The 27,561-nt window shown below is 41.3% G+C and overlaps 1 protein-coding gene across 2 annotated transcripts in view; it reads left to right on the plus strand.

Moving 5' to 3' along the window:
- CDH13 (cadherin 13) overlaps positions 1 to 27,561 on the plus strand; it is a 1,164,519-nt gene that overhangs the window by 168,192 nt on the left and 968,766 nt on the right. The window lies entirely within an intron of this gene.

The raw sequence follows: 27,561 nt of genomic DNA on the forward strand, positions 1-27,561 counted from the left end.
GCTGATAAACAACGTAAAAGAGCGGTTTAATAGTTTCATGTTTGACCCATGTAATACCCCGCACATTTGGTTAATTTAGAAAATATTTGACGACAATGGAATCCAATCTCATTTTCTCAAACAGAAGCTTAATTTCTCTTTGACTGAAATGAATAGTTATGTTGCCATGCCTTAGCCAAACACCCTATAAATATAATACCCCTTCAGCCTTAATATTTCAAAAACTATGGTTTTCATTTTGAGCTGTTATAATGTTTTATCTCAGAAGTTGTAGAATAATTTAAACCAGTTTTCCCTACTTTGGTTCCTTGGAGGCTGATTCTTCTGCCTGAATTCCTCTCACAGAACATATAAACCTCTTTTACCTCCCGCATTGGCACAAAAGCAATTTGTTTCCAAGATTCAGGACTTAAAGAAATGGCTGTGGGTTGGTCTAGGAAAAGCATTATGCTGCATCCTCCCAGTCCCCAGAGATTCCGAAGAGAAGCAGGCCCTGGCTTCAGAGTTGAAGAAATAATACCTTCCCTCCTTTGCCTCACAGTCTCATTCATGGTGTTTGCTTCCCATACTCATCTCCAAATGGCTCACACATTCCTTCACCAGATAAGGTGGGAAGGAGTCCATCTTTCTGCAGTTGGCTAATCCAGGTGCTGGCATGGAAGTTTTAGCTCTGGTCTGAGAGTTCTAGTCATGGACAATTGTCCATATCTATTGGAATGAATAATTTTCCAATGGACATGGACAGTTGTCCCAGGGGACTGGAAATCAAGGGTGCTGAGTAAACTCAGCCTCAGTGGACCACCTGTGTGAGTTAATACAGAGACCACATTCTGCATCTTAGCAACCTAAACAAAGGAGAGGCACAGCAAGGTGAGAAGCTTCAAAAGGCAGTCAGCCAATGCATCAACCTGGGCCCAGAGGGGTCGGGGAACCTCAAATTGTCATCCTTATCTAACAGTGACAACTAACATTTTTCAAGGCTTGTTACCATGCCCTGGCCACCTGTCCCACATTATTTTATTGAATGCTCAGTCAACCCTATGAATTATATACTATATTATCCCCATTTTACAGACTACAAAATGAAGGTTTAAGGAGAAGCTTACATACCTCACCCAAGGTCCTACAGTTGTTAAGTAGGGGGACAGAGACCTGCGTTTATCTGTAGACCCTCCACTCTTAACCACCCTATTGACCCAGTTCCTAATCCAGGTCACTTCTGAGCTCTGGACGTCCACCAGGAAGAAAACAATGGCTGTAGTGGTGCAGTGACCCTTCTTTGCCAGGTTGTGTTGGGTCCTGATGAGCTGCCAGGCTTAGACTGGAAAAGTGCCCTCAATCCCTGCATCTCCATCTCTCATAGGCATTGTGGGCCCCCACACAGACTCTGTCTCTATTCACTTAACACAATGGAAAAAAAGGTCACCCTTCATTCTTTTTTTTTTTTTTTTTCATTCAACAAACATTTATTGATCTTCTAATGTTTTTTCAAGAATGCTTTTGGGCCTGGGATACAAACTAATGGACCCAACAGATGAGTCCCTTGCCCTCTTGGCACTTACTGGTTCATGTCAGGTTCCTGTGCCTCTCCTGGAGAAGCAGGTGGTAAGGTCTCTATGTTAAAGGAGGAAACCAAGGTTCTAGGCACCCTTGTGGGTAATACAGCCAGTAAATTGCAAAGCTGGGTGAACTCGATTAACAGGACTGTAGCCAGAAACTGGTTCTTTGCCATTAGTCTCTACTGACCCCTATGGATGCATGGAGGGAGTATGGGGTACATGGGAAATACCAAGCCTTACCTAGAATCATCTTTCCAATCTCTGCTCTTCTCTTCCATTTAGAACCACCTTCAGCATCTCCCCAGGATACATTCCCTAAATAGCCCCAATTATTCATTATTTTATGGAACTACCAGATACTGAATTCCTGTTCTGGGCCATGCACTCTAGGAGCTGTGATTTCAACAGTGAAGGAGGACAGGGTGGACCCCACCATCGTGGAATTTACATTCTAAAGGGCACAGTTTTTCTGTTGAGTCTTCCCAGGAGGTGTCTTTTTGTTTCATACCTTTGACCTTCAGATCCATTCATGATACTTTGGCTTATGGGTGTTCCACACTTGATTCCAAGGGTGATAGTCCATATGTCTAATGCCTCGCTCAATCAGAATGGACACTGGCCCTAGTGGGCACCCAAGATGGATTCTTGGAGCTTCTTTGCTGTGACAAATAATAACCTTTTAGTTGATGAATTATAAGGAAGTTATGGGAGATCCCAAAGGAAGGCTTTAAGACAGGGGAATTCAGGGAGCTTGGAGCAGCAGCTCTTTACTTAGGGCCACAGTGTATTTCAGTGTTTCTCCAACGGCTGCACCTGTGGACCTATGTGTGCTGGGAGACTATTGACTCTGCTCAGATTACATGGGTAAGTTTGCTCCTTACAACTAGACTGAATGCCCATTGGAGGCAGGATCCTATCAACTTTTTCTTCTGCCAAACCAGCCTGACACAGTATACATTGCATACGATTCTTCCATGACTATGTACTTGTCATGAGTTATTCCTCATCGTTCTAAAATTTGACCTCAAAGCTGAGCAAAGTCTAGATGAAATGAGGTTCTAGTTTTTATAATAATGTTGAATGGTTTTTCCTTTACGTCACTTTTTCAGTGTGGGGAGGAATGGTGACTTTTCAGTTAGTGCTGAATATGGTTTGCTGTACACTGTGTGTTACCAGTGTGATTTGCTAGAACCCAGCTCTTGGAGCCTCATATGGTATGTGGTTCAACAGTACAGTGGTCAGTCAAGAATAAATACAGAGCAAGTACTACGGTAGCTGCAGAAAGAGCGTAGCCACCGTGCATCATTAGTGCAGAGCCCTGGACCAAAGGACTCGAGCTGCCGCCAGACCTTTACCCATTCCAAGTGCAGACTTTGCTAATTCATCACTGCCTTCCTCGAGACCCCAGCTAGCTTCTCATCACATCACTTTAGGCACTTATCTGATCTATCAATGATCTGAGTTAGCTCAAGAAATTACATCTAGTTACCATACCATGTCAAGACTGCTGTTTAACTAGAAAACAGACTTCCTCCACTCCATGCAAACACATGTTGATTCTCATTTACCTGTTTAAGAAAAAAAAACATTTAGATTCAGGCTCATATACTAATTTTATTCAATGCTCAAAGTATGTCTGTTATTTGGGATAGAATTCAGTGAACAATGCTAAGGTTTACAAGGGCCCATGTATGACTTTAGGGCCGTGTGTGTGTGTGTGTGTGTGTGTGTGTGTGTGTGTATACATGTGTATGTGTACATACTTTTCCCCCTGTAATAGGATTTCTTTAGATCTGATGCTTAATAAGACAGAAAGACACCACAGCCTTCTCAGAAGACCTTTGCAATATGTCCTTACTACTGGTTTGTGCTTTCAAAGTTCATGTGTGTAGTGGTCTCTCCTGTCACCACGATGGATCCAGATTTAAGATGTCATTGAGCCATCACAAAGTAAAGAGAAACTTTCTCCCCTAGGTTGCTCTGGGGTGAGAAAACTTTGATGACTAAACTAAAGGTAAAATCAATTGCAGATGCAGTGTCTGAATTGGATATGAAAGAAAAGAGGCTGGCATGTATTAGCTGTCTACCGGAAACCAGGTTGCTCTTGAAACACCGTCTCATTTAATCAGAAAAATGACCCCTTGCAGTGGAAATCATCCTCCCCAGTTTACAAATCTAGAAAACAAGTGCATCAAAGCAGTTAAGCATTTTGGTAGGAGCCGCACACCCAGTAAGCTAATATTAGAACTCAGGTCTGTCTGATTTCAGAGCTCTTTCCACACTACCTAAAATATTCATGCACCAGATGAAAGCTTTCTTTTTTCCCCTAGACTGTTTCTTAAATTTGTAGTTCTGCTTTCAATACAGGGTTTCTTGAAATGTGATGGTGTGATTATAATTCTGGTTATTACTCTCCAACCATCATTTCTAAGAGAATTGGTGTGTGAGGCTGAAGCGATGATAGTAGGGTGAGCCGTAAATACAGGTTAACTGTCTTAATGTGGCCTGGGCAATGTCTAATTACTCGGGGCTGTTTTTGGAAGACACTTCCCCATTCTAGGATAGGGGTTACAAGCACAAATGTCCATAGGAGCTGGGTAGTTACTGTGAATAAGTGCCATAGGCTAGCCCGTTTGGGTTTGGGGAGCTGAGTGAGGCTGTACTGGGAAACACATGCCCCAGGTAGAGCTGGGGGTTGGCGTCTTTGCTCCATTAAGACGATTGCAAGATCCCAGCAAGGGATCTTGAATATTTGCATGTTCTGGGTTCTGTGTTGAGTGCTTAAATGGATATCTTATTTAATAACAACAGGAACCCGTGGAGGTGAGCACAGGTTTGATTCTCACTTTGCAGATAAAGAAACTGAGGCCCAGAAAGGTGCCCAAGGAAGCAGAGTTATTTAGGACCTGACAGAGGTAGGATTCCAACCTGGGCAGTCTATCACCAGAGTCCTTGTTTAATCACTAAATTTTGTACCTCTTAGGACTATTCAAACCCAGCAATTTGTCTCTGAGAATGATAGATAAACATGAAGATACTGGAGAAGTCCATTATACATCCCCCTAAAATGCCTTCAGCATGTTCAAAAGCACTGAGCTTTCCGCCATGATGTTTGTAAAGGGGTGACGTTAGATAGTGATCAAAGAAAAGTCTAATACATGTTATTTTTTGTTGTACAGTTCAGTTCCTTGTACATAATTCATGTGTCAATTGATACTCATGAAAGTTGGTCTTGAAATATTGTATACAGCCCAAATTAAGAGCTTGGCACCAAATCCCCACTTGGACTACAAATCACTTTCTCTTGCCAAATTAGAGTCTAGCGTAATTTACCATAAGATGGGCTTTTAACCCTAATTTCTAGACATACTCAGCAGTCTGCTATGAAAGCTCATCAGCTTCTAGAAGCAGCTCATCGTTAAGGAGATACCATCAGGGTAAACACATCAGTTTCGTCTTTTTTGCAACATTGCTAATTCCACGTTGTAATCAAGGAGAAATAAATGGAAAACTCTTATTTAGTATTAGTTTATTTAGACCCATTTATTTCCATCAGTGACCTTGGGAGATAGTTGGTTCAGCACATTTTCTCATATTCGGCCTCTAATTCAGTGTGGGATTTTGTGTTTTTATAGTTAACAGAGACATTTACAAATATAAAAAAATATATTTGTGCTTTTGGGAAAAGTGCCAACAATGTGGCTATGGAATTTGATTTTCTAAATGGAGACTACACAAAGTGTAGATTTTTTATTTCTAATGTATGTCTCTGCCTATCTACTGATGATGGATTTTGGCTTTATGGCAACCCACTACCAGGCTTTTAGCTGTCAGAATTGGACAACGTATTGACTCCTAGGTAGGAACCGTGGAACCACTGCGTTATCATGATAAGCTGGTACAAGCAGAGAGGATCTATTTTCTAAGCAGATATTTACTAAGGGACTACTACACTTGAATGACATCACATCTTTGTTAGCAGTTGTGGTTGGCGCCATGTTTATTAAAAGACAGGAAGACCCTTTGGTTGGCTGTTAACTATTGCATATTTGTCTGTCTTGTCAATAAGCATTTTTTTAAAGATTACTTTTCCTTTATGTGTTTACTTGGGGTTAAAATTTTGAGATTATGACAAAGGCCATATTTTGAGATCATGACAAAAAATAATTCAAAAATGAATTATTGAATGAGGAAGTTGGGTCTCATTCAGTAGGTTAAGTCTCTTTTAAAATTGTGTTTTTCTTGTATGAAGACCCAGTTCAATGGGTTTCATAGCCAATCTGAGGCAAAAGGTGGCTATTTACTTCCAAAAGGACTTCTCAAGGAAGAGACCCCCTAGTGATACCCAAATCATAAATCAGAGTTCTTAACTTGGGATCTATGGAACAGAGATCAGGGAATGGGTCTTAGAAGGCCCGTTAACCTCCCAATATGTGGAAAAATGCTTCAGATGTTGACACATTTCACAGAAGTGTCATCACATTAACAAAGGGCTCATAACCCATAAAAGTTAAGAACCATTAATTTTCAGATAATTCTTCTAAATAATGGGTCCTGGCCAGCTATACATGATTTGGAGCATATTTACATACATTTGCATACTGCTTGTCCTTGGTCATGCCATTCAACTGCCACACACCTCATTATAGAAAAGAGGAAGAACAGGATTTACCTAAAGCTCAAAGGAATAGTGATCCTGTACTAATTAAAATTTGTTCTGGGATTTGGGAGTCTCAGATGAGAAATCTGGAGTCATGTTGAGTTTGGTTATTTTACTCATTTGTAGTCAGTATTCAATTATTTAAATTTAGCTTGTGCATTTTCATGCATCTTATTTCCTTTTTCCTCCTTTCGACTCCATTTGGTACATTTCATCTCACTAAACAAGGAGAAAAAAGGGAATAGGAGTTCTTGAAACTCAAAAGCAGCATAAAGTTCTTGTCTGTGACCCTTATTGAGCAAAGATTAGGACCAGTGTTTACAAATTTTTCAAGTACTCTCAGGAGCTCTTGATGCTTAGACTCTAGAAAATGTTGGGTTTGTTCTTAAGAAACAGAAAGTGTCCAAATCCCACTTGGCTTCCTAACCTCTCAGACTCACTCTCTGCCCTACGGAGCCTTAGAAGGATGGCCACCAACACCTATGAGATTTACTCCTGAATCATTTGTCTCAAGCCATTTCCCACTCTGCTATCAGCCTGTTTCTGTTAACCTGGCTGGTGATTCCATGAATCATTGTCCCCTTTGAAGATCTATCTAACCTCCTGGCTTGATGCTCCTCGAGGGACCTCTAGCTTCTGTGGATTCAAAAGCTTTAAGGAAAAATACTCAGTCTAATCCACACTGTCTCTAGAACCAGCTAGCTTTGTGCAGTCATTCAGGAACATCTCTGGCCCTCCCTACCCACACACTTTCCATCAATCCAGAAATGATCAGATTCAGCCCTCGCTCACAGATGTGAAGCCACAAATGGCAGCTAGGGTCAAGAACAGCAAGGTTACTACTGGATGCTGACTCAAGGCAAGAAGAGGAGTCAGGCACAAAATTCTGAAATTAGTCATTGAGAGAAGTACAAAGGTTAACCGTAGACAGGAATCTGGAAATGCTAGGTCAGCCTCTTCGTCTACCCGTACATGACATACAAAATTATTCCATGTTACTTCAATACTTTTACCCAGAGCCTTGTAACAATCTTCTTGAACTGTTGAATCTATAAAGGTATAGATTGGGTCAGGAGATAGCTTTAAAAGTTTGTTGTTCACATTCGTGCCAACTCCTGGTGTCTTAGATTTTGTTCCCAAACACTCATTATGACAAAAGGATTTAAGTGCGTTCTATTTATTTGTGAAGTGATGCAGGAAACTACAGTAAGGAGTGCGGATGTGAATAAGTGGAAGGCGATACAGTGTGTGTGAATGGTAATGTCACCTCCATGGGCGGGTGGGGCTCGGTTCCATTGAGGATCTCTGGAAGACTACATATAGGCTGGCTCAGAGCTGTGCCCCACTGGGGCAGCTCACTGGGTTATTTATCTACCATCTCCCTCTCATTGGTTGGAGCCTGCTCCTAAGGGGCATAATATTCAGGTGCTTTCCACCTGCCAAGGGAGGAGGCCAAGCATGCTCCAGTGGCCGCAGAAAGTCCTCAGCAGAATCCCAGGGTCTTCTAAGAAGAAGACGTGGAGATCGTGAGAATAGTGAGTGCTCACAGGATGTAGCGGGGACAACAACAGTGTCTCCCACAACCAGCATTACAGATAACCAGGAGTCGACCCTGATGAAGCTGGTGGCTTTCTCAGCTTTACAGAATGCTCTTTTCTGCTTCGCCTGGCAAAACAGGAGGATATCTGTCTCAAAGTTTTCTAAGAAAGGACATTCAGTGATCTGTTGAGAGATTCAGAGGTTCTCCTTTTCTCTGGTGGTGCTCTATCAGGGACAGATAGGTCCCTAAGACTTAGCAGCAAAAGGGACTCTCCCTGCAGAAGCATGTACATGATGTGAGTAGGTGTGCCCACAGCCCAAGGTTCATACTCTGGGGCTTCATGCCCTTTTCCTATTCTTTGTCTCCAACCGAATCTTATAAGAAGTGCATGTTAGGAAAGAGTACACTAAAGACAGGAACAATTACTGGATTAATATAACTTTAAAGGTGAGCATACTGAGGAAAAGTGAACAGCAACCCTTACCAGAATGTTTAGGTACATTTCTGCCTCCTTCTTCAAGCTGCCAGGAAAGTGCACTGTAAGTTACCAAGGAGCAAACTTCAGCGCTTTTCCAACAGTCACAAAGGACTCTCTGCCACCATCTGTGTTGCATGTGCACTTTACCTTTGCTGTCCTCCTTACTTTGAAATAAATCCCACCCACTATGGTGTCCCATTTCAGAAACTCTAAAGTACTTACTTGAATCCCTGGAATGGATTCATCCAACCCTGTTCGGTTTTCTTCCTTCCAGTGTGCTATTCTATAGTAGAAACAGTGCCAGGCCGTGGGGTTTAGACATCAGAGGCATTTCCAGGTTTATAAAAAGGCAAAGACTGTATTAAAGTATTTGCTTTTAAGTTTGTTGGCCAGTTCTTCTCACTGACCCTGGATAGGTCTAGGCTACTCTCAGCTTACCTACCATGTCTTTGTAAGATGTGTAGTCCATGGTGCTTGAATAGCACCACAAAGATGTGGAGGGGTAAAAGACATAAGATGATCTCAATTTTGAATAATTCTCCTTGAGGGGCAATTATATATTTTTGGAAAGTTCATTCTTATTTATTGGGCCTTCTTTATCTCACAATTCAGGAAGAGGCAGAGTGTTTTCTTCCCAAGTTACTGACTTTCTTAGCATGCGAGGCTCAAATGACAATGATTATTTAGAATCTCTGAGCAGCTCAGACTCAGTTTTTTTTTTGTAATGCCAGCATATAGGTAAAATGTGAATTCCTTATAATTTTTTCTGAATGAGAAGTTTAGGGAACGACTCCAATGTTCCTGTAGTCACTGTAAGTCGTTTAGGTGTGCTATAGGATGAAAAGAAGAATAATGAAACTGTGGTATATGCATGCTGTAGGATATCATTCAGTCATACAAAAGAAGAAAGTCCTACCATTTGTGACAATATGGATGAACCTGCAGGATATTATGCTAAGTGAAATAAGACAGTCACAGAAGGACAGAAACTGCAGGATTCCACTTATATGAGGTATCTAAAATAGACTAATAGAAGCAGAGTAGAATGGTGATTTGGGGGAGCAGAAAGGGGAAATTTATTGCTCAGTGGGTATAAAGCATCAATTATATGGGAAGAAAAAGTTCTAGAGATGTTCTGTACAACTTAGTGCTTTTAGGTAACAAAACTGTAATGTGCACTTAAAAATGTGTTCAGAGGCTGGGCGCCGTGGCTCATACCTGTAATCCCAGCACTTTGGGAGGCCGAGGTGGGCAGATCACGAGGTCAAGAGATCGAGACCAGCCTGGCCAACATGGTAAAACCTTGTCTCTACTAAAAATACAAAAATTAGCTGGGCGTGGTGGTGCGTGCCTGTAGTCCCAGCTACTCAGGAGTCTGAGGCTAGAGAATCGCTTGAACCCAGGAGGTGGAGGTTGCAGTGAGCTGAGATCACGCTACTGCACTCCAGCCTGGTGACAGAGTGAGACTTCATCTCAAAAAAAAAAAATGTGTTTAGAGTTTAGATCTCAGGTTAGGGGATCTTGCTACACACACACACACACACACACACGCACACACACACACACACAAATACAAAGAAATACAATGAAGCTTTTAGAGGTGATGGATATATTTACTACCTTGATTGTGGTGATGGTATCACAGGTATATGCATATATAAAACTTATCAAATTGTATACATTTAACATGTGCAGTTTTTTTGCACGTTAAAGATACTTTAATAAAGCTATTAAGAAAAAGAAATAAAAACACTTGCTTTCATATCCTCAGGTCATCATGGATTTGGATCCTAGTTCTCTTGTGTGAACATCTTCCTCATTTTCCCCATATGAAAAATCGTGGATTTAATATATGCCTTATCACATCAGTTTGTGGATTAGGAGACACTGTAGGTATGAAACACCACAGTCAATAATTGGTAGGAATCTCCTTACCCTTCTTCCCTTGGTATGTAGCAAGTTCATGACTGAACACACTTTCCCCAAACAGGTATCTCACAGAGAAGAAAACACTATGAATTCATGACCCATTTGCATAGTTTTAGGGGTTAAAAGAGCTGTATATAAATTGTAAAACATATTAAGAAATTTAGAGAAATAACCTAAGGGTTATCAAAGAATGTTCAAATTCCCTCAGATTTTGTTTTTCACCTTATCTAAATTCATATTTTCATCCCTATTTTAAGCAGAATTATTCATAGTTATCTACACTTAGCAGATGTTCAAGGATGATATTTTCTTTGTATCCATCTTTCCTTATCCAGAGGCATAAAGGAAAAGCATGAAGATAAGGGACACGGCATCGTTAAGTATCCCGGGTTTGTTAACAGCAGAAGAGAGTGTGGACTTGCTTTTCACTTTCACTGTGTGTGTTTCTAGGAGATCCTCTATCTTCATGCTCAGCCCCCAGGTCCATGTGTCCTTCTCTCTAATGGGACTGTGCTATGATAGCTGTTGGTGGGAGAGAGGTCTTGCAACCTAAAAGGAAGGAGAGCCATATGCAGAAGAGAGAAGTGATTAGATGATAAAGCTGAGTGGTGACTCTGAAAAACAAAGTAACTGTAAATTTGTGGAACTTTTGGTCTTTCTTCTCATTTGATGATTAGAAATTTTATAGCTGTCCAAATCCAGTCCTTGTCTTATCTCAGCTATGCAGAGTGGCATGGCTGGTTCAAGCTTTCAGTGAAGAAACAGATGTATGAGGCCAAATCTTGCAAAATGCCAGAAGAGTGTATTTGGGCAGAATACCAAAATGAGTTCGGGGGCCTATATGGAACTGCGGGCAGGGCCAATGACAGATAGTTGAGGACTGCAATGAGAGATGCCCAAATATAAGTATGACAAGCAGGAATGTCATTCTGTGAGTCAGAGTCAAAGTCAAAAAGACTTTGTAAAAATCTACTTTGGAGACTAGGTGTGGGTGTCTGATTTGGAACCCTTCTCATAGTCTGGTGATTTCTAATGGTGCTTTTGCCGAAGGAATTCTTAGGAACATCCAAGTTCCATCTTAAAGACATGGCTTTGCCAGTCTGTTGTGGGTGTGCTATACCATATCAGACAGAGAAATAAGGATGTGTGTGAAGGTATGAATCTCCGGTTTACAAACTCTAGTGTGCAAATAAGACAACTGTCTGTCTTTTAACATGGTACGCACATTTCTGTTTTGATCACCCTTTCTACCAGTTGGTGAAAACTTTAGCAAAGTCCATTCATTGTCTCCATAATCCCCTAGGTTTCTATCTAATTTTCATTGAGCTTACAAGGCACATGGCAGGTGGGAGGCACTCTGGCATCCACTGAGATGTTAGTGAACCTATCTGGTCTTCATTTTTTTCCTTCCAAGCTCAAGGGTGATTGAGTTTGCCAGCCTTCTCTCCACTGTTTTAGTCTTTTCCCAAAGCATGTAAGGACTCTTCTCTTGCTTCCTTGCTGAACTGGGCTTGGAGATGCAGCTCAGAGAGAAGACATGCCCTTGTCCCTTCATAATAAACCATCAACATGTCCCTTTTTACATGTCTGCTATTTGTCTCCTCTTCTTTCCAGCCCAGGGAGTCTTTATCTAGATAATAGGTCAAGTAACCTGGACCACAGTCCATTCTTCCCTGTCTACCATTGAAGGTACAAAACGTATACCAGACACCTTTAAGATTTAGAATTTGAAATACAAGAATGTGGGTTCTTACAAAACAAAACTTGGAATTTTAAAGTTAATTTTTTTTATTCTTGACCTCTCTGTTTTTTGTTTTGTTTTGTTTTGTTTTTGTAACGTTATCTCTCTCCTGAGGCAATTAAACAGAAAAGGAGTAATGAGCAGAGTGAAAGTTAAGGAAAGGTCTTATTTAATTCCTGCCCAAACTTTCAGACTGCCTGATGGGAACCCCAGTTGAATAATGGTGGGATTTTTGTTGTTGTTGTTGTTGTTAAGCAAAGATGATTTCCAAGCACTGCAGGGCAGGGAGAGCTGGAGAGTTTACATGTTTGTATTTGAACTCACATGAAACAATGAAGAGTGAAATACAGTCCTGTTTCTCTAGCAGTGAAATTTCAGATCCACAGAGAAACAAGGCTTTCATTCTACCGTAAAGAAGGGCAAAACATAACTGAGAAATACTATGTAAAAGGAGGAATTTGCAAAGAATAATATGCTCTGGCATATTCCAGCAAGGAGTAATCAGATGTGGGCATAGCAGTCATCATTGGGGTGAAATCCAAGACAACTATGGGTAGCAAAGGAAGCAGCTATCTTTGAGAAAGTAAGACTGATAAGGTTTTCAGTCCAAATGACAAGTAACTTGTAGTTTCTAAGTATAAGCTTTTGCAGTTGGGATCATGCCTTTTTTTTTTTTTTTCTTAAGAAAAAACTTAAATTGCTTTTACTGACAACAGACATTGCCAGATTTATCCACACAACCAGTGTTCCAAATGTCATATAAAAATGCAGCAATTGGCCAGATTGTTAAGTAACCTGCTATAATTGCTTTTATTTGTTTTAATCCCTGTGAACAAACATTTTATTTTTTGTCCAAAAGACAAAAAGGAGTTGAAATTTTATCGTTGTTTTTCCAGGCAAAAGAAAATAGGGTATTTGTTGACTGAAGAAATGAGATATTTCTCTTTGGCAGTTTGGGCGGCGTAATTGATAGGAAGAGGTCTGGTAGCTGAGAATAGCAGGGTTAGAACAATAGAGGATTCGAAGATCAAGGGGAAGGGTCAGAGGTTCACAATTCCCAACTGGAGTGGGTGAGTGGGAGAGAACTATACAAAAGAAATAAGAGCAAAACCATCTGGGTAAAAATGACACCATGTCTTGATCTCTGGTGCTAAGGACCCCTGGAAGATGCAACCATTTACACTCGCTCTTGAAAACGCCTCATTGTGGGTTCAGGGATAATAACCCTTAAGCTAAAGCCTTTATGAGTTGGAAGAAGAGAAAATGTGCTTCCTGTTTCTTACAGAGGATGAAAGAAGCAGTTAATTCCCAAATCCAGCCTCCAAACACCACAATGGAGCATTTTATATGTGGAGGAAAATTGCTAAAGGTTATTTACAATTAGATCCATAAAAATAATTACTGGGGACTTTTAAAAAACATTATTTAGGCTCTTCCATACTTAAGACACAATTCTCAAGAATATCTTGGGTAATTTTCAAACTGTTCTTTTCCTTAAAATGATCAAAGGGAATTGGTTATTATCCAAGGTCAACTTATTAACTAGAGACAGAATATTCCCCAATTACAGTATTTCTCCAGCGCAGTTCTTACTGAGCTCTAGGCAAGGGGCAAAATGGGGAGGAGAGAGTGTAGTCAAAAGTCCCAGGGTCTTACTTGGGTCTCCAGCTAACTAGCTCAGTGAGCCTGGGCAACACCCCTGACCTGTCTGCGTATGTTTCCTTGTTTGCAAAATGAAATGAGAGGGGATAATTCTAAAAATCCTTTCTTTGTGCTCTTCCTAATTTTTTTTAGAACTGCTAAATCATTGCACGCATGAAATGATTTGCTTTTGTTGTCTTTGAAATAATGGAGCTCATTTTCTAGGATCTCCAGCCTCTATTTCTGTTAAGCAAGATCTAACAGCCTTTGATACCTCTCTGTCTACTTTCTAGGGAATTACAGATATAATTTGTTGAGACACTTAGTCAAAAATTGTCACTGAATCCCTTATGCTTTTGCACAATGCTATCAGAGCTGAATCCTTATAGGAGGCAAGTCAGAGATGAAATAAGGACCGACAGGAAGGAGAGGTGTAAACAGAGCTCGTGAACACAAATGAAAAGGCAAGTGATAGGTACACAAGGAAATCACCAAGAAGAAGGCTCTTTTTCTGCCCTTGAAGTATAAAAATAGTTATTTATTTTGTCATAAGATGATGTTGGAAAAGTTTCAAAGGAAAGGCTTCTAGTGTTTGATGAGCACCTGCTGTGTACCGGGCACAGGTTAGGCAATTTTATACAAGATAAAGATGTTTGTACCCACTTAATGGATAAGAAAATTGAGGCACAAAGGGGTTAAGCAACCTTCCCAAACTTACCCAGTTATTCATTTTAACTGCTATATCATATTCCTGGTGTGAGTCTGCCAAAAATTAATTCATTTAACCTTTTAACTATTGTTTTTCATGATTACAAGCGTTTCTGTATTGAGCATCCTTATACCTGCCCTCATGTTTACACATAAGAGTATATTTTTTAGGTAGGTGCAATAAATTAAGCATGTATCTGTAGATATGTGTATATGTATGGGTATATATACATGTTATATATATGATTGTGAACATGCATATACATATATATGTATACGTATGTGTTTATATATCAGTGTGTGTATCTACATATATGTATTTTTCTAAGATCCTGCCAAATTATCATTGCAAAGTGGCTCTGTAAAATTTCACTCCTCCCCAACATTGAATGAAAATATCTGTTTCCTCATACTGTCACCAGTGTTTCGTGTCACCACATTTTAAACATTTGCCAAGCTATTATTACATTATTTTTTCATGTTCATTTCTTCAATCACAAGTGAGTATGACCACCTCTCAAGTTATTCACGTCCAAAAAAAAAATCACTGTAAATGAAAAATGAGTAGTTTAGCCTTGCCCTGTGCTGTGCAGAAAGCCGGTGAGTTTCTTCCTGAAGAGGATGCTGCAGGGTCATTTGACTTGGAGAGGAGGGGGTGGTAAGATCACATTATCATTAAGAATTCGCTCAGGGCATGTAAAGATGGCTGAGCAGCTTCTTTAAGCATGTAAGTGATGACGCTCAAATCTATCAGAATACTAACCCTGAAATCAGGTCTGAATTTACAGCCATTATATCTTTCTTTGGATTTGGTTTTATGTTTTTACCCTTGATTTATGTACGTACTTCCCTTAGCATCCCGTATCTCAAGCAACATAAATGTATTAAAGTGATGGGATTTAGCAAATATGTTATGGTTACCATCTTTGTTCCCAAGAGGGAATTTGGAAATCTGACGAGTATTATAGCTTTCATTTTCAAGACCCATTTTCTGAGCCGTTTCACTAACAAGTCCCCTGATTTACCATGCCATTAACAAAAATAATTCTTTCTGGACAGCAGTAAAAGAAGTGGATTAGAACAATTTACAGCCTTCTCAAGATACATATAAGGTGCCTGTTAAGAAAAAAAAAAGGGACAGGTTTTTGATTAACTGATACATAGACTTGCTTTTAAGATATGTCAGTTCATTCTCTGTATGCCCATCTGTTAAGGACAATGTCCCTCATGGAGGAAGCCTGCCATCGCCCGGTGCCTTAGCACGGTCTCATGTTTGCCAACAGTGATTAGGAATTACTTAGTTGCTGACAACCCTCCGTCATTGATTGAAGTAAGAAACCTTTTCTGCTTCAAGGTAAGGACATGGTGCCTACTTTCTAAATGAAATGTTATCCAGAGACAACATTTTGAATCTGTAGGCAAAAACATATCCAGTTCAACAAAAGAATAACCTGCAATAAGCAGAGATAGAATGGGTGAGGACCTAGGACAGCGGCTCATTAGGCAGAACCCGTCCTTTCTCTTTGCTCAAGTTAGGGAGGAAACAAATGCCTGCCGAACAGAAGGAGGAGATGAGAGGATCTGTCAGCCAGGGAGAGGTACAGCTACCAGAAAAGCACTGGACAGTTTCCTCTAATCCTTGGGAACTTTAATCGTCTCCTCAATAATTCTCATTTTGAGAGGATCTCAAAGTGGAGGGATCCATTAGTAAATTCCACTTTGGCCTGGAATGAGAGATGCCGAAAATGACAAGGGTGCTTTTCTGTGGTGGTGTAAGTAGCGTGGCCGTGGATGTGGGCAATTGGCTTACTCCAGTCTGTGGCATTAGTTAGCATCTCTGAAACCCTGAGACATGATTCTCAGCCCCCATGGCTGGTCAAGGGATTACCAGAGAAGATTTTCAAGTACATGGGATTGGGGGGTGCTCCCAACCCTTCAGTCAGCTGTGGGTTTTGAGTGTGAAGAGCATAAGAGGGGAGAGAGAGGAAATGAGAGAAGCTGGACCATGCAGAGCCTTGTAGGTGATGGGAAGGATTTTGCTTTCATCCTAAGAAGAGTGAGAAGCCATTAATAGGATTCGGGGTGATTGTGAGTCAGGGGGAAATGGGGGGAGGTATCAGGACATGGAGGTCTTTGCAATTAGTAGTTGGAGAACAGCAATGGTTGTTAGCTGTTTCGTGTGCCCTGGACCCTTCTCTCAGTCTGCTGAAGCCTGGGCAGTCTATCTCAGATCCTGTTCAGGTGCATAGATTAAAACATTTTAAATTATGATATAAGCTACTTATGCTATACCATATTTATACTATATCATTGTGGTAATAAAGAATTTGTCATAGACTAATAGACAGGCATAGGTGTGCTGGAACTGGCTCTGTCTTACCAGCTTGTCAAAGCTGATTACACGAATTTCTTTCCAAATTCTTATTCAGTGATGCCAAATTGGTAGCTTGAATCAAGCCACGGTGAGAGAATTTATATCATAGAATATGGAAAACATTACAGATCAGGACTTTTCTCCTCAAAAGTCAGCTGTTAAACATTGACCATCATAGCACTGTGTATATACTTATTTATTTAATAATAGGCTTTGGTGACAGGTTTAGTAACTATTGCAATTTTGAAGTAGTGATGAGTATGAATCCCATTTCAGGATATTTCCCACAATTGAAATATGATATAATAACTTTTTTCCTATAACTGCTGACAAACACAGGTTCTGCTAATACTATTGTGATTTGTTATCTACATTCATAGTTGAAGAACCTGCCTAATTTTAGTTAGAGGGTAATGAAAATCAGGGTGCATTTTTCCATTGAAAGAGCCTCTGAACTACGGTGTCCAGAAAATGAGAAAAAAGAGGGACCATAGAGACCAACTAGAAGGTGATAGCAGTATTCCAAATGAGTTGTCATGGTGTCTTGTATTCCAGTGAGGAGATGGAAAGGTGTATATGGAATTGGAAATGGTTAGTAGATAAACTCTATGAGAATTGGGTATGTATAGACATTGGGGTGAAGGAAGTGTCAGGAGTGACTTATAGGGTTATGGCTTACACCACTCAACTTAATAAGGATGAGAATGCCGGAAGGGCCCAGGTTTAGGGAAGATGACCATGAGTTTGGTTAGGGCCTGTTGAGTTTGAAGTGCCTTTTGAGTATCATGGAAATGTGAAAAAGATATTGGGACACATGCATTTGGAATAGAGACACGAGTAGGTTCTACCTTCAGCCTTGGGGTGGGACCAGGTTAGGAAGGGACGTTATTCTTTGATGGATGAGCAAACTACAAAAAACTGTGCCACCCTTTGTCTATATGTATTCACACTGCTTCCCCTAGCACCTCTTCTTTATCTCCTAACAATCATTGTGCCAACAGACTGCCTTTAGAAACTGGCAGATGGCCCCTCTTTGAAGGATCCTGTGCATACAGAGTAACTACTTTCCCAGTAGCTGCATGGCTATCTTGCTGGATCTGCAGGTCCAGAGGAGGGGCTGGGACAGTAGAGGAGCACTAGGAAGTCATTAGGATATTTGCAATAATTGAAGCTTGCATCCTATTTGAAACTTCCCCAAAGAAAGAAATGAGCGAGAAGAGTGGTCAGCAGTAAGCCTTGAGGAGTTCCAAAATCAGTGGCCAGCAGAGGTGGAGGAGCCTAAAAATGAGACTATGGAGGGAGCAGCCATAAAGATAGGAGAAAAGCCAGGTGAGGTGGTGGAGGTGCAGGGAAGACAAGCAGAGAGGGTGCTTCAGTGAGAAGAGAGGAGAGGAGTGAAACTCAAAGTCGCAAGAGAACACTGGAAGTTCTTCCCTGCATCTAGTGACACGGAGGGTGTTAATTTTACACAGGCTGTGTTGGTGGAGGAAACCAGATGGGAGGGGAAGAAATGGAGATAACAGTTATAGACACATCTTTTAAGAAGTTTGGCTGCTAAAAAGGAGACAGATAGTGAAGTAGTTGGAGGTGGATGTAGAGAAAACAATGTTTTTTTTTTCTTTCTTCTTTGTTTCCTTTCCTTCTCTTCCTTCCTTTTTCCTTCCTTCCTTCCTTCCTCCCTTCCTTCCTCCCTTCTTTCCTCCCTTCTTTCCTGTAGGAGATACTTTCTCATAAGGATTCATTTGAGACAGAGAGGGTAGGAGAGAAGGGATTGATGATGGCATAAAGCTTCTGAGAAGGTGGGAAAGGATAGACTTCAAAGCATAAGAGGGACCTGTTAACTTTTTAAACCTGGGAGTTGAATCAATAAAACTGAGTCAATGATGTAACACTTTTAAAGGTAGTTGTTTATTGCCCCCCATCTTAGAGAAGAGCCTTTTCTGGTTACAGAAGACAAAGCGATTTAATGTGTGCTGAAGTAAGCTGGAAATTCAGGTGTTCAGTTGATGTTTTTGGAGTAGATTGTGAAATTGAAATTGGAGAGACATTATCCAGGCAGGAAAACTATGAGTTAAGGGCTCTGGACCATAAAAAAATAAGGGTGTCATCCTTGGGGAAGGGGATGGGAGATGCTGATGTGTTTAGGGCTTCAGAGCTGCACCTGTGCTCCTCTTGGGATCAGAACTGCAGTATCTGTGCAGCTGCTGCACCTTGTTTTTAACCCCTGCATCCAAGAGCTGAGTGTTGCATGCCTCTCAAGATGCAGATATTAAAACCTTATTGACTGATGTAGACTCTTCTGTGCATCAAAGGGCTCAGAAGTGGTATTAGCTGGCCGTCTCCTTTTAAGTGCAGAGAGTGCTTTTCTGTAGATAGTGCTATGAGCTACCTGGGGTTAAGATAAAAGGCTTCAAAAAGGTAGTGTCTTCCCGGAGGCTGCTTGTGGCCACTCGCTGTGTGTCTGTGGCTATACAGACCCCAGATTGCTGGGGCTGGACTTTGCATGTCTCTCTCTATTACCTTCTAGAGCCTGTGAGGTCCAGGCTTTTAAAGATTCAGCACTGAAAGAAACTAAAACCAAACTTTTGAGTTTACAACTGCCTGAGGCTGCCTCCATCTACATGACCTTTACTAACTGTGCCATTTTGGCGAAAAGATAGATTTTGAAGTTCAGTCAGTCCTGGTTTCAAGTATTAGCTCTTCTTCAGATGATTGTGGGACCTTGAACAAGTCTCTTGCTCTCTCTGAGTCAGTTTTATCATCCATGCAATAGGGATAATGTTACCTACCTCATAAAACCATTGTCGAGACCCATCTATTCAGCACATACTTGAGTTCCTATTCAAATACCGGCTGCTGTGCTTGGCTGTGGGGTTTAACTGCACAAAATGGTCTTGACCCTGAGGGTTTTATAGTTTGAGAGTGGATATACCAAAGTGCCTGGCTGTGATTATTATATTGTGATATAATAATAAATACATATTTGGTCTCTGCCCCCAGTTCTAATATTTAGTCTGTGAACCCAGTTCCTGGCACACAGCATCTAAGAGCTTTGTAATTTCCTGAGTGACAGGAACATCTGACACAGAGCTCCGAAATCCCTTGGTATTTCCTGGCTGATAGGAGCATCTTTTGCTCTAATGAGTTGACTTGTGCTGGGCTCCTGGATACCCCCAGGATGGGTGCTGGTTTCCAGGGGAATCAACCATGTATTTTTAGAAGGTTGGGGCTTTCATCATCCACCCCACCTCCAGGGAGGAAAGGGAGGCTGAAGATTGAGTTGATCACCAACGGTCAGTGATATACTCAATCGTGCCTATGTAACAAAGCCTCCATGATAACCCCAAAGGACAGGGGTTAAAGGGCTCCCAGGTTGCTAAACCCATGGAGGTTCCTGGAGGGTGGTGTGCCCACAGAGGGCATGGAAGCTCTGCATACCTTTCCACATACCTTTCCCTATGCATCTCTTGGTGTGACTGTTCATCTATACTCTTTGTAATATTCTTTATAATAAATGGGTAAATATAAGTAAAGTGTTTTCCTGAGCACTTCTGTGAGTCACTGTAGCAAATTAATAGAAGTCAAAGAGGGGGTTGTGGGAACTCCAATTTATAGTGGGTCAGTCAGAAGCACAGGCCACAACCTGGGCCTTGTGACTGGCATCTGAAGTAGGGGACAGTCTTGGAGGACCTGTGGGATGTGGCTTTATCTCCAGGTAGATATTATTGAATTGAATTGAATCAGAGGATTACCCGCTGGTGTCCACTGAAGAATGGCTTGATGTGTTGGGGAAAAACCCACTCATACTTGGTGTCAAAACTGTTGAGTGGTGTGTGACAGTAGGTAAAACATTTTGTTTTTTTTTTCTATCCTTCATATTGGCCCAGAGAGCTTATTTAATAAATATCTCATTCATTTCTTTTTTCTTATCCATTATACCGTAGGCTCAGCTGAAAACATCGTTCATGACCCACCTGAATGCACAGTAGGGTACTTAGAAAGTACTGCATGGTTAGCAGACAGCTCTGTAGGGAGTCGGAACAGCCACGCAGTAGAGTCTTGGAAGCAGAAGAGAGTAAGGCACAGAGACCCCGAATGAGGGCAGAGTGTGGACATCCACATCACAGCTCCACCCATGACTAGTCACAGGAACAGAGACAGTCGACTTGCCTCTCACTCTGTGCCTCAGTTTCCTCACCTGCATGATGGAGACGATAATGGTACACAATTCTGAGGTGGTTATGAGGATTACACGAGCTGGTGGTGTTGCAATTCTGAGGTGGTTGTGAGGATTACACGAGCTGGTAGTGTGTGTCAGGTGCTCAGAACAATGCGTGGAACATGGAAAACACTCCCTACATGGGAGATATTATTTCGATGTTCAGAAACAAGCTGGTTTCATTAAAGCCCACTCCTCTCAAAAGGCAATTCCCATGGGAATAGTGATGACTTGAAATTCTGTATCAAAATGCTGGTGGATGCTGCTTCGTTTGTAGTTTCTTTTCTTTTCCAATCTCCACAGGGCTCTGTTATTTGGATCCTCTACCATGAAGAACAGTGCCCCTAATCGTAGACTATCACTTTGCTGGCCACTGTGTGTTGTCCACCCATTATACTGTGAGGTCTCAACAGCTTTAATTACAATAATTTGAGGTTTGTTCAATGCATTATATTCCAGATAGTTCACGGATGCTTTTAATTTAATTATAGGCAGTTTAACACCACAGATGACTGTTGGGGAAACGGAAAATGTTATTCTTTCTGAATGCAAGACACGTGTTTAGGACTGATAAAATACATAACTTGTTTTGTTTCAGAATAAAAAGAAATGTATTACCAAGTATGTGACAGTAGGTAGACTGCTGGGAAGCCTGGGTCTGATACATTGTTTTCAGAAACAGGCTCAATTTTGGTGAAGGGAAGGGTGTATGGAGGATGAGCCTTGCACACAAGCTAAGGTGCCCAAAGGACAGCTCCCCCAGTGACCTCAGGGTCAGCCTCTCTCCTACGTACATACAAAGAGCCCCTCCTGGAAGCAAACCCCACTCCAGCCAAAGAGCCCCTCCTGGAAGCAAACCCCACTCCAGCCTTCCAACAGGCACATCCTTGTTCTTCCCACTATCTTGTTATTTGTAGCAGCAATTATTCATTGCCATCTGAATTCACTCAGTAAATATTTATTGAGTACCCTGTATGTGTAGGTAGTGGTGATACAGCAGTGGACACACAGACAAAAATCCCTACTCTGAAGGAGCTTATATTCCGGGGGGAAAAAGAGAGGAAAATAAGTAAAATGTGTGCTGGTTTTGTGCATGAAGATGGCAAAGGCTATGGAGAAATCAAGGAGGATAGAGTTGGGGAGGAACAGTTGTAACTTCCATAGTGTGGGTGGAGAAGGCCTCACTGAGGCATCAACATTTGAGCTAAGTCTTGAAAGAGGCAAAGGAATGAAAGAGGTGCCAGGCCAAGGTAATAGTTCCTATAAAAATCCTGAGAATGGAGAGTGCCTGGTGTGTCTGAGGAAGCCCAAGGAGGGCATCATGGAGTGAGGGGGAGATAATAGAAGATGAACTTCAAAAACGAAGATGTGAAAAATTGCATTGATCCTTGTAGTCCATTTCTAAGGGTTTAGATGTTTTATCATCACCATCGTCACCATCATCACTACCACCTGCTAGAAACTTGGCGGGGGGAATGACTCATCATCTCATCTCTGCACTCCTGAAGCTCAAACTCAGCACAGGATACAACGAAAGGATAATGTGATGCTTGGTACCAAGACTTTAAGGACATTCAGGAGCAGACAGAAAACATGACCTAAAAGAGAGGGAAAAACAGATACTTTTTACAGGGTCTCCCTTAGGAAAGGGAGCTATCCCTTAGGAGGAGATATCTAAGCCACTATGCAGTTGTGAGGTCTTTAGAAATCAACCAAGTGCATTGGTCAGATTGAGGCTAAGTTTTCCAACACAGAGAACCCTGAAGTCCCATTCTGTAGTTTGTCTTGACTCTCCTTTCATTTCTCTTTATCACTCTTCGCCTCTACTGCAGGTACCTGTTCCTTTTTCTGACCATGTCTCTGGACTTGGAGAAGGTTTTCTCTCATAAGCTTCTAACCAGCCCTACACCCAGTGGCCATACAGGTCCATCCCTCTGTATGACTCTGTGCATTAATGAGCAGCTCTTCTTAGCTCAGCGTGCTCACTGTCTTTAGGAATGGTTTCTGCTGAATCCATTGACTGAACAATAAGCCCAGTGGAATGTGTACTCTAGGCCCCAGTTACCTCCAAGGAGAAGGGATGATAAATATGACAGTGACAAAATACTCACATACACACAGAAATATATAGTTACACTTAAATGCACACACATATATACATACAAATACAGAGTGGGTGCAGTGGCTCACACCTGTAACTCCAGCACTTTGGGAGGCCGAGGTGGGCGGATCACCTGAGGTCAGGAGTTCAAGACCAGCCTGGCCAAAATGATGAAACCCTGTCTTTGCTAAAAATACAAAAAAACAGCCAGGTGTGGTGGTGCACACCTGTAGTCCCAGCTACTCAGGAGGCTGAGGTGGGAGAATCACTTGAACTCAGGAGGCAGAGGTTGCTGTAAGCCACAATCACACCACTGCACTTCAGCCTGGGCCACAGAGTGAGACTCCATCTCAAAAAATCAAATGAAAAACCACATATAGTTATATATAAAAGCATGCACGCTTGCATGAATATACCTATACATATACATCTATGTTTACATACAAATGCATGCACACATGCACGTATGCACACACCTATAATTATAAATGCATGTATATATATATGTATGTATACACTCATACATTTTTATAGAAATGCATAGGTATACACATGTATAGAGTTGTAGATGTATGCACATATTTGCATGCATACATACATGACTGTATGCACAATGCACATATATGTTTATATATGAATGTATTCACTCATACATGTATGGTTGTGTGTGTGTGTATTTTGGGAAGACTAATTACTCCAGGAGATTTACATGTAGTTTCCCTTCTTAAGTAGACCACAACCCTGCTCTGCATTTGCTGCCATTGTTTCTGTTACGTAGATGAGGAATTTGAGTCTCTAAAACTTGAAGTTGCCCGGCCAAGGTCACGTAGCTAGTAAGTTGTGAAGCTGATATTCAAACTAAGGACTAAAAGACAAAAAAGACCACTTTCTTCCAATGCTTAAAAGATGTTAACAGAAAGAGAGCAAAACACCAACAAAAAAGAAGGAACCCTAAGTATGTTCATCGAGCTACTCACAGAAAACAGAAAATATGATTACGACATAAAGTGATAATTTCCATAAAAGAAAAAGTTATATGAGCACATACAAGAGGGAATAACATTTGAGGGACCTCTTGAAGGATGGGTAGGAGTTTTTTAGAAAGGGGTGGGGAAGCAAAAAGATTTTGCTTTTCATTTAAAGTTATGAGAGCCAACATTTACCTTTTAGAGGTGCTCAAAAGGCCCACTGTCCCTTTGGCTTCATAGCTGTAGAAATGGGGCATTTTACAAAAAAAGGCAGTGATGGTGCCTCACATCTGGCCACAGGCATCTCTCGGTAGCATGCAGGTCATCTAGGGCAAGTCTCTGTAAATGCCTTTCTCTCTGGTGTTGCATTTGCATATTCATATGTCTGCATACAAACACCAAGTCTGCTGTTAGTGGTGTCATAACTTTGCAAAAGGAAGAAAACATGGCTAACGGTAAAATGAGTTATGCCTTTATAAAACATTTTCAATGACAGAACTTGCTCCCCTCTGAGTGCTTTTTGAGGATCAGTAATCATAAACTGCGGCTTTGCCAGGAGGTGCTGTCGAAGATTGTGTGGACATTCTTTCAGCAAAATCATCTGGCATGTGTGATTGCTTCTATTTATTCAATACTAAAGAACACAAGATTGAGTTTTATGAGAGAGAGAAAAATGCACATTCCACATAGAGATTGGATAAATTTCATTGTTTAGAGTGTTTTTATTGCCACAAAGTAATCTTCTGATTGCTAGGTGAGTAATCCTGTAATTACAAAAACAATCAATTAATTGATCTAAATTAATCAGATAACATATTTTAGCCTGCTAAGCATGAAGGCATATTTCAAGTAACTTTCCAGATAAAGGAGGTATTGAACCTTTTCAGCCACCAGCCAGGGACAGTGACACAGATTCTAGTATCAAATGCTGATTCTCAAATTAACAAATGCTGGAATTACTATGAGAAAGGCATGGACTAGGGAGTCATGAAGTCCTCCCCCTTTTGTTATACAGGAAGCTTCTAAGCTGCCTGTCCCACTGTTCCTCCAGATCTTTTGTCCCAGGCTTGGCCCTACTGGGAAGGAGACTTCCCTAACTTCTGGGCTACCCCTCCCTTTCCCTACCTCTAGCCACACTGTGTTTCAGGGAGGGCAACATGGGAGACAGAGGAAATTAAGACACCTGCATGAAAGTTGACAGAGTTATCCAAGAGGAGATGCCACTGGGCAGGGACTGGAGAGCACTCAAGGGGAGGGAGGCAAGTCCATCCTTTCTCCTTCTTTCTTCTTCAAAATGTATTGAATGACTATGCTTTTCCAGGCACTTGGAATACATCAATGAATAAATAAGGCAAAGATCCCTATGCTTGTAGCACTGACATTCTAGCAGAAGAGACATCTAATATATAAATAAGTCACATAGTATTTTAGAAGGTGATATATGCAATGGGAATAGAAAAAGCAGAGCAGAATGAGGGCTAGATGGATGCTGGGATCCTAGGTGGAGCAACTGGCTAGTGTTAAAATTTATCTGAGAAGTGGTTCTGAGAAACAGAGGCAGCAGTAGAGGAGAACACAGCAGTCAGATGAGCCAGGAGTGTCCCTGGCTGTTCCCTGCACATGTCATTAATGTGAACACTCACCAGCATCTCTTAGCTCCTTCATGTTTAATACAGGGATAAGGATATCTGCAATGTGGGGAAGTGGGAATGATTAAATATCATTGATTTGTTTTTACTGCTCCTCTTTAAAATGACAGCACCACCACAAAGGAGTTGAAATAGTCAATAGTGTATGGAAAGCACCAAGCACAGAGACTGGCACACATTGGGTACTGAGAACACGTTTACGTTGGTACTCATAAAAGACCAGGAAGAACTTATATGTGGTGCCCTGGTAATGCCTCAGACACTGTTCTAAATGCTTCACGGATATTAGCACATTTAATCCTTACAACCCTTTGGGGTAGGAACTAATTTATGTCCATTTTACAGGTAATGAAACTGAGGCACAGAGAATTTAAGTAATCTCCCCACAGTTTTATAATAGGTTAATGATGGAGGCAGGATTTGAACACAGGCATCCTGCTTCTGGAAGTGCACTGCAGTTATTTTCAGAGCCCAGGCTATGGAAAGAAACCATTCATTTATTCATGGAACACATTTTTATTGATTATCTGCTACATGACAGGTCTGTGATCAGCACTAAGGCTATAGAAATGAAAGACATAGACAGGGTTCCTCCCCCAAAACATTCTTGATGTAAATGTGAGACTCACACTATAACCACCCTAAGGATTTTGGTCTGAAAAGACATTCTTTATTAAGGATTCTACATTTATGTCCTGGATTTCCTAGATCTGGCCCTGAAGGTAAATATTCCATTTTCTTATTGGAGTATAACAACCAACGTTTGACTGCAAAAAATGTGGTAGATTATTTTCATTCATGTGAATATGCCTGCCCTTTCTCTGGTGGAGTCTGTCCCGGTAAATCTGTGGGACCTGCCTCTACCAATGAGGGGTAGAGCTTGGTGACTTTTAACAATGATCTCCTCATTAGATGAGGCCATCAGTTACAGCGGAAATGATCATTATTGGAAAGCTGGAGACCAGCTGCTGTCAGAGAGGGATGGGCTCCTGTGGAAGGTTGCAGACTGATGACTACTTAATCCTTGAACTTCAGCAGCAACAACATTAGCTGAAGGTCTGTAATGCATTCACAGTTCTCATCTGACATTTTCCCCACATCATTATTTTTCTGGTTTTACTTTTAAATTCCCTATAGGACCATTGACATGAAATTCTGAGGGGGAATTTGGAACATTAATGACTGTTTAAGGCAAATGAGTAAGTGTTCTTTCCAAGAGGAAATTGTCTTTATAATATTGGCATAAGGCTATTTTTAAAATTTATACTAATGAGACAATTCGAGGCAGATAACTGAATTTCCCAGGCTTGAAGTTGGCCCATGCCCCTTGGTGAATTCAGCCTTAGGGTGAGCTCTGTGGGGCCTTGCAAGTCTGGCTCTAGATGCAAGAGATCTGCCCTATCCACATTCCATCTTTCCATAATTGGTTAGAGCCTTGACCATTCAAACCTGGGCTTGGATGCTGGGCTTACAAGTGGCACAGACAGTCATGGGGCTTGCTGACTACAAGGGAAGAAAGACTTTATCAAATAACACTACTTATAGATGTCTCAAGTACAAACATGAATCAATGACTTGAAAGAAGGAGAGTAATATTCCCTGACCTTAAACGATAAAGGACTATGACCCTGTTTGGGGACTGGGGATGGTCGTTGAGGGCTCCCCTAAAAATAAATACTTGCTCTGAACCTCAAATGAAGTGTAGGATTTAGAAAGGCAAGGGGCCAGGTGAAAGAAAATGGTTTCAGGAGGAGGGAAGAACAAGGGCTTGAAGGAATGTATGGTCCCCTTGGACCATCTATGCTTCCTAATCCTGGGGATTGCACCTCCAGTGATATAAGAATGTGTGGCAAAGGGAACCATGTTCCTCACTGACTTTGTTCCCATCCATAGAACCAAAAGGGTCTTCCTTAGTAATGCATATGGCTAATGGGTATTGAGTTCTTACTACAGGATAGACCCTGCTCCAAGGACTTTGTGTGAATTAACTTATT

The sequence above is a fragment of the Pan troglodytes genome, chromosome 18 (assembly GCF_028858775.2).
Source record: "Pan troglodytes isolate AG18354 chromosome 18, NHGRI_mPanTro3-v2.0_pri, whole genome shotgun sequence".
NCBI classification, from domain to species: Eukaryota; Metazoa; Chordata; class Mammalia; order Primates; family Hominidae; genus Pan; species Pan troglodytes.